We start from the raw sequence: 7,223 nt of genomic DNA, 5'->3' as shown, positions 1-7,223 counted from the left end.
TCTCCCTAAGGCCCATTAATAGGCCCATACCTGTAGTATATAGGCCGTCCAGGCCCATCTTCATTTTGATCAAAGCCCATCACCACATAACATGTTTAGTATAGATCCATGATTCATGATCATTCGCATCATATGTATGAAAGATGTGAGGAGAGACCGATCATAGCATATTCCTTTGGGCGGACTGTTTATGGGCCCCCTGATAGGCAGGGTTGCCCCATATAAGTGCATGATACATGCAAGACTATTACATGACTGATAGTGTGACTTATGCACTTGCATTTGTGTGATTGTAGTTACTGTATGCCCTAGCGACATCAGGGCCATAGCCTCCATAGACACATCATGGATGGCTGGGTTGGATACCGGAAATGTTTGGTTCTAGCATACGGGCGCCATAGACGTCCCTGGGTGAAAATCCCTAAACCCGATGGTACCAGAGGATGACTCCAACGTCGAGACCGAGTGGATATACGAGCGCATGAAGGCCGAATACCAGGAGGCCGTGTCTCCCACTGTGTCGTGGTCGGTTGGGAAGGAGTGTGGCCTTACTCGCCCGAGGGTAGGGGGCAATACTAGGCTGAGTTTGACCAGCTCGTGAATGGGTCCGCTATCAACATGCCGGATAGGTATTGACAGACTGGCCAGGCGGATAGTGAGGTTTCTTATGCTTACTTGGACTGTGCGGATGGGAGAGTGGCAGTGCCATTTAGAGTGTACTAAGCCCTAATGATTATTCAGAATGAGAACTGTACTGATACATGTTGAGGATTGGCATGCTTGAGTCGCATTTCACATCGCATGGCCGTGTTTTGGCCGATGGCATTCATATCTTGCACCGCATAGCCTTGGTACGGCTGATTGCATTCATGTGCTCATTACCATGTTTCCACATCACTCTGACCTTGCATTTTGAGTACGTTTATATTGCGCACACACTTACACCACCCTCTAAGCTTTCCATAAGCTTATGCACGATTGATGCGTGCAGGTGACGCCAGGACGCAGTCGCAGCCATAGTCTCGCTGTAATTGGAGCGTGCAGCTGAGCTTCTGGAGTTTGCTTCTTTTGTTACATTGTATTTTCCCTTTTGTCGCATTGTACTAAAAAGTTTTTGATCATAGTGGATTTTGTGGTGGTGTTCTTGTGCTTATTGTTGTGGGTTATGCTTTTGTTATGCTCATTATGAATCAGACTAATGATTTGAAACCCTCCTTGTAGTATCCCAGGATCGGAACCTGGTAAATGGGTGTCGGGATCCGAGAATGGGGTTCTACGGAGGCTGTCGGCGCCGGATTCGGCGATCGGGAATTTTGTGAGCCCGGTTTCCGAGTTCGGGGCGTGACAGAAGTTGGTATCAGAGCATAACTCGGGAATAACCAAGAACAACATTACATGTCTGCTATGAACGATTAAGTCCTAAGTTTGGATAGCCTAGCGATCCTTTATTACAGACCCTTAACATGCGTGCCTTCGCGAGCCTTTAAGTTGATAGGCACCTTCGCTCTTTCCTGTAGGACATGGCGCGTAGGAGAGTGACCCGATCGACTCCCGCACCACCTGAGACTTCAGCTCCACCACCTGCGGCTCCCGCACTACCACCTACGACCCCTGCTCCACCACCAGAGATTCCTACCGCTCAGCCTGAGGATGTCGCTCCTCTACCAGAGATTCATACCGCCCATCCTGAGGATGCTGCACCTCCACCAGATACCAGTGCGGATCCGACTGTATCTGTGAGTGCTTCTCAGTTGCAGCAGATGCTGCAGGCTGTGACGGCCGCACTCCAGGGGCAGAGCAGACACTCGGTTGTTTCACCGGCCCAGGCAGAGCAGGAGCGCGCGAGTGCCCTACTTCGAGAGTTTCGACAGTTTGATCCTCCACGATTCCAGGGCGAGCCAGATCCGACAGCAGCTGAGAGGTGGCGCTCCGATGTGGAGAAGATTTTTGATACCATGTCATGTACGACCGAGCAGCGAGTTCGGTTGGCGGTGTTTCTTTTTCAGGGCGAGGCCGAGCACTGGTGGACCTCGGTTACCCGCGTCGCAGGACCCGACTACGTCTGGACGTGGGATGATTTTATAGATCGATTCGAGGAGCAGTACTTCCCTGACCATATTCGACGTCAGAGAGCACTAGAGTTCGAGACTTTGGTGCAGGGAGACATGACCGTGGCACAGTACGCGGCTCGTTTCGTGGCGCTGTCGAGGTTTGCGCCATATATGATTGATGATGAGGGGCGGAAGGCCCGCCGTTTCGAGAGCGGCCTACGTTACGGTCTTCGAGGCCGTGTGATTGGGCACGAGCTTCCGACCTTTCAGGCTGTAGTGCGGAGGGCTCAGATTTATGAGACTGAGTGGGCTGGCGCGCAGGCCGACAGAGATCAGAGGAGGGGTCAGAAGAGGCAGACCCCCTCCAGTAGCTCCCAGCAGCAGCGACGACCACAGAGGTACAGGAGCCACCCACCTGCTAGAGCACCAGCAGCACGTCCAGCGCCACCCCAGCAGCCGTTTGCAGGGACTTGTTTTGGATGTGGTGGGACAGGGCATCGCTTGTCTGAGTGCCCTCGCCCTCATCTGCAGCAGTCGAGAGGATCACAGCAGCCTCACCTACATCCGCCGAGAGCACCACAGCAGCCTCCAGCACAGCAGCGACCTCAGCAGCAGCCTCCAGCACAGCAGCGACCCCATCAGCAGCGACCACAGCCACCTCAGCCACCGAGGCCCCAGCAGCAGCAGAGGCAGCAGTATAGGCCGCCGCAGAGGCAGCAGCAGCACCAGGGACCTCAGAGGGGACAGGCACCTCCCCAGCCAGCTCAGGCTAGGTTCTACGCGGCTCAGCAGGACCCGCAGTCATCCGGAGGAGTTGTCGAGGGTATACTTCCCGTCTCTTCATGCATCGCTCGAGTATTATTTGATTCTGGCGCTTCTCACTCATTCATGTCCGAGGGCTTCTGCCGATCGACTGGATTGCCGACAGAGTCTTCTAGTGAGGGATTGACCGTATCGACGCCCTTGGGGAGAACCACAGTATTGGGCCGTTTCTGTCCATCTTGTCCGGTTCTTGTCGGTGATATCTTTTTGCCTGCTGACTTGTTTGTGCTGCCGATGACAGATTTCGACGTTATCTTGGGCATGGATTGGCTTGCTGAGTATCACGCTATCTTGGACTGTTCTGCGAGGACAGTCACATTCTGCATACCAGGCTTGCCGCAGTTTCAGTTCGTTGCAGAGCCCCGAGGAGAGCCGTTATCTTGCCTGATGTCCTGCGCCGTCGAGGAGCCTATTGCCTTGTGTATTGATCAGTGGCCGGTTGTCTGCGACTTCCCCGACGTGTTCCAGGAGATTCCCGGATTGCCTCCTCGCCGTCATATCGAGTTCCAGATCGATCTTGTGCCCGGTACCGCGCCTATCTCGAAGGCCCCGTACCGTATGGCACCGATGGAGTTGCGTGAGCTGCAGTGTCAGTTGGACGAGTTGCGTGAGTTGGGATTTATTCGTCCGAGCAGTTCGCCTTGGGGAGCGCCGGTACTCTTCGTTAGGAAGAAGGATGGCTCGTTGAGGCTCTGCGTAGATTACCGCGAGCTCAACCGGGTCACGATTAAGAACAAGTACCCGCTCCCGAGGATAGACGATTTATTCGATCAGCTGCAGGGTGCACAGTTCTTTTCGAAGATTGACCTGCGTTCTGGTTATCATCAGATTCGTGTCCGAGAGGAGGACATCCCGAAGACAGCTTTCAGGACGCGTTATGGTCATTTTGAGTTTCAGGTCATGTCCTTTGGACTGACCAATGCACCCGCGGTCTTCATGCAGTTGATGAACGAGGTCTTTCGTCCATATCTCGATCAGTTTGTTGTGGTCTTCATTGACGACATTCTGATATATTCGAGGACCCGTGAGGACCATATGCAGCATCTGGAGATTGCCTTACAGACCCTCCGTGCCCACCAGCTATATGCGAAGCTGGAGAAGTGTGAGTTCTGGCAGGAGGAGGTGAGATTCCTCGGTCACGTGGTGACGAGGGAGGGTGTCGCAGTGGACCCCTCGAAGGTTGAGGCAGTGCGTCAGTGGGGTCAGCCCACGACTGCGTCCGAGATCCGTAGTTTCCTTGGTTTAGCGGGATATTATCGGCGTTTCATTGAGGGCTTCTCCCGTATTGCAGCCCCGTTGACCAGGATGGGCGCAGAGTTTATTTGGTGTGACGCCTGTGAGCGAGCATTTATGGAGCTGAAGGACCATCTGACGTCCGCTCTTGTCCTCACTCTTTCCCCTGGGAGTGATGAATTTATGGTATTTACTGATGCTTCGCGTATTGGATTGGGTGTTGTCTTGATGCAGCACGGTAGACCTGTAGCATTTGCGTCTCGTCAGCTCAAGGTTCATGGGCTGAACTACCCCACGCATGACTTAGAGTTGGCAGCCGTCGTCGCACTGAAGGTGTGGAGACACTATCTCTATGGGGTTAGGTTCGAGCTCTTCTCCGACCACAAGAGCTTGAAGTATTTATTCTCTCAGTCTGAGCTGAACATGAGACAGAGACGCTGGATGGAGCTTCTGAAGGATTATGATTTTGACCTCCAGTACCACCCAGGCAAGGCGAATGTGGTGGCGGATGCCCTTAGCCGTCAGCCACGAGGCCTGGTGGCACATATGATGATTCAGGAATGGAAGATGCTCGAGGATATAGCAGAGTACGACTTTGATTTTGGTCTGCAGTCTTCTATCGTTCAGTTATCGAGCCTGTCGATTCAACCCTCTCTTGTCGCAAGGGTGATCGAGGCTCAGCAGACAGATGAGTCGTTACAGGAGTACCGAGCAGATGCGGCATCTGAGAGTCAGACAGATTGGCAGATGGGTGCTGATGGTGGACTTCGCTTTAGAGGCCGATTGTGTGTCCCGGATATTCCTGAGTTGCGCAGAGATCTTATGATCGAGGCACATCGATCGCGGTTTTCCATCCATCCTGGCTCGACGAAGATGTACCGTGATATGAGGAGGCAGTATTATTGGGCAGGGATGAAGCGCCAGATCACCGATTTTGTGGCCGAGTGTGACACATGCCAGCGTGTCAAGGCCGATCATCAGAGACCCCCTGGTCTATTGCAGCCGTTGAGCGTCCCGATGTGGAAGTGGGAGCACGTATCTACAGATTTTATTATGGGTTTGCCGAGGACTCAGCGCGGTCATAACGCCATCTGGGTTGTCGTCGATCGTCTGACGAAGTCGGCACATTTTCTTGCGATTCGTGCGACTTGGCCTTTGGACCGGCTTGCGAGGTTATTCCTTGAGGAGATTGTGAGATTGCACGGCGTTCCAGTCTCGATCGTTTCTGACCGAGACCCGAGGTTTACGTCTCAGTTTTGGAGGAGTTTTCAGAGAGCTATGGGCACTGATTTGCAGCTCAGTACCGCGTATCATCCGCAGACCGATGGCCAGACCGAGAGGGTCAACCAGATCCTTGAGGATATGCTTCGGGCCTGCGTGATTGACTTCGGTGGTAGCTGGGATGAGCATCTGCGATTGGCTGAGTTCGCATACAACAACAGCTATCAGGCGACCATTGGCATGACTCCTTTTAAGGCATTGTATGACAGACCGTGCAGATCTCCGAGTTGTTGGACCGAGGTTGGAGAGCGGCGTCTTCTAGGTCCCGAGTTTGTGCAGGAGACATCAAAGGTTATTGATATTATCGGGCAGAGGATGCGCACAGCTCAAAGCCGGCAGAAGAGTTTTGCGGATCGCCGGCGTCGTCCCTTAGAGTTTGATGTAGGGGACCATGTGTATCTCAAGGTCTCGCCTATGAAGGGCGTAGTTAGATTTGGAGCGAAGGGCAAGCTTGCCCCGAGATTCATAGGACCTTTTGAGATCACTGAGCGCATTGGCGCTGTGGCCTATCGGCTTGCCTTACCATCTCAGTTGTCTGGCGTCCACAACGTTTTTCACGTCTCTATGTTGAGGAAGTGTGGGTCAGACATAGTTCCTGTTATCGATTGGCAGCCGTTGGAGGTTCGTGAGGACGCTTCTTACATCGAGCAGCCAGTTCGTATCCTTGATCGGAAGGAGCAGGTCCTCCGAACCAAGGTCATTCCCTTGGTGAAGGTTCAGTGGGGTCACCATTCTGTGGATGAGGCATCTTGGGAGCGCGAGGCTGAGATTCGAGAGCGCTATCCTCATCTCTTTGATGATTGATTGTATGTTGTATGTTATAGGTTGTCTCTAGTATTTATATGGCGATGCCTTGCTTCCTCTTCTATTATGATTTATGTTTTCTTGTGATGATTGTGTAAATTTCGAGGACGAAATTTTTATTTGGTGGGGAGAGCTGTAAGACCCGTGTCCTAATCCGTACCATTCTGTTAGCTTCCGCGGTCCTTCCGGTCAAATTTCGGCAACCTTCGCACCGTATTCGGTGTTTGCGCACGATCCTAAGCCAGGTCCCGCGCACCGACGTCGGCTCGATCTGAAACTTATGTCTTGACGATCGCGTCGTCGCCGCGGTTCCAACGCCGTGACTTGCGCACCGAACCGATACCCAGGTAAGAAGATGCCGATCAGCGTTTATTCCGAAGAAACACCGCGCGTTGCGGATTTCGAGGGAATCTCTACACAATTAGTCCCACTAATTAACCATAAATGCAACCATACCTCAAAGTACTTCACCCATTCCCTCTTTTTCCAAAAGTCCACCATCTTTCCACCTCACCATTCCTCTTTTCTCATTTTCAACCTCAACCATCCCTCTTCTCCACCAATTTCAAACTAAACCATACCTCTCATCACTTCTTTCTTACAACCATCACTCCACCCATCCCTCCACCCATTATTTCTATCTCTCCCTCTCATTCTCTAGCAAATTTTCCAAATCCCATGAGAAATTTCACTCATCCAACACTCCTCTCTCTCAACTTCAAGTGTGGCCCACCCTCTCATCTCCAATCTCAACCATTCATCCTTCATCAATCTCCATTGAAAGTGAAGGTAAGGAGCTAAGGAGTCCAAGGGAGCAAGGAGAAGGAAGATAAGGTGGGTGTTTTTCCATTAATTTAAATTTTAGGGCCCACTTGTTGGTGGGACCCATTTGGATGTATGTGATTTAATCAAGAGGGCCCATAGTGGCGGGGTTCCTCTATCTCACCGTGTATCTCTCTCTTTATCTCTCTCTCATTCTTTCTTTATAATGGTGTGGATCCCACCGATAGGCGTTACATCTCCCCCGTCCAT

This window comes from Magnolia sinica, chromosome 1 (genome assembly GCF_029962835.1).
Source record: "Magnolia sinica isolate HGM2019 chromosome 1, MsV1, whole genome shotgun sequence".
Lineage (NCBI taxonomy): Eukaryota > Viridiplantae > Streptophyta > Magnoliopsida > Magnoliales > Magnoliaceae > Magnolia > Magnolia sinica.
This window is presented reverse-complemented; position numbering follows the sequence as displayed.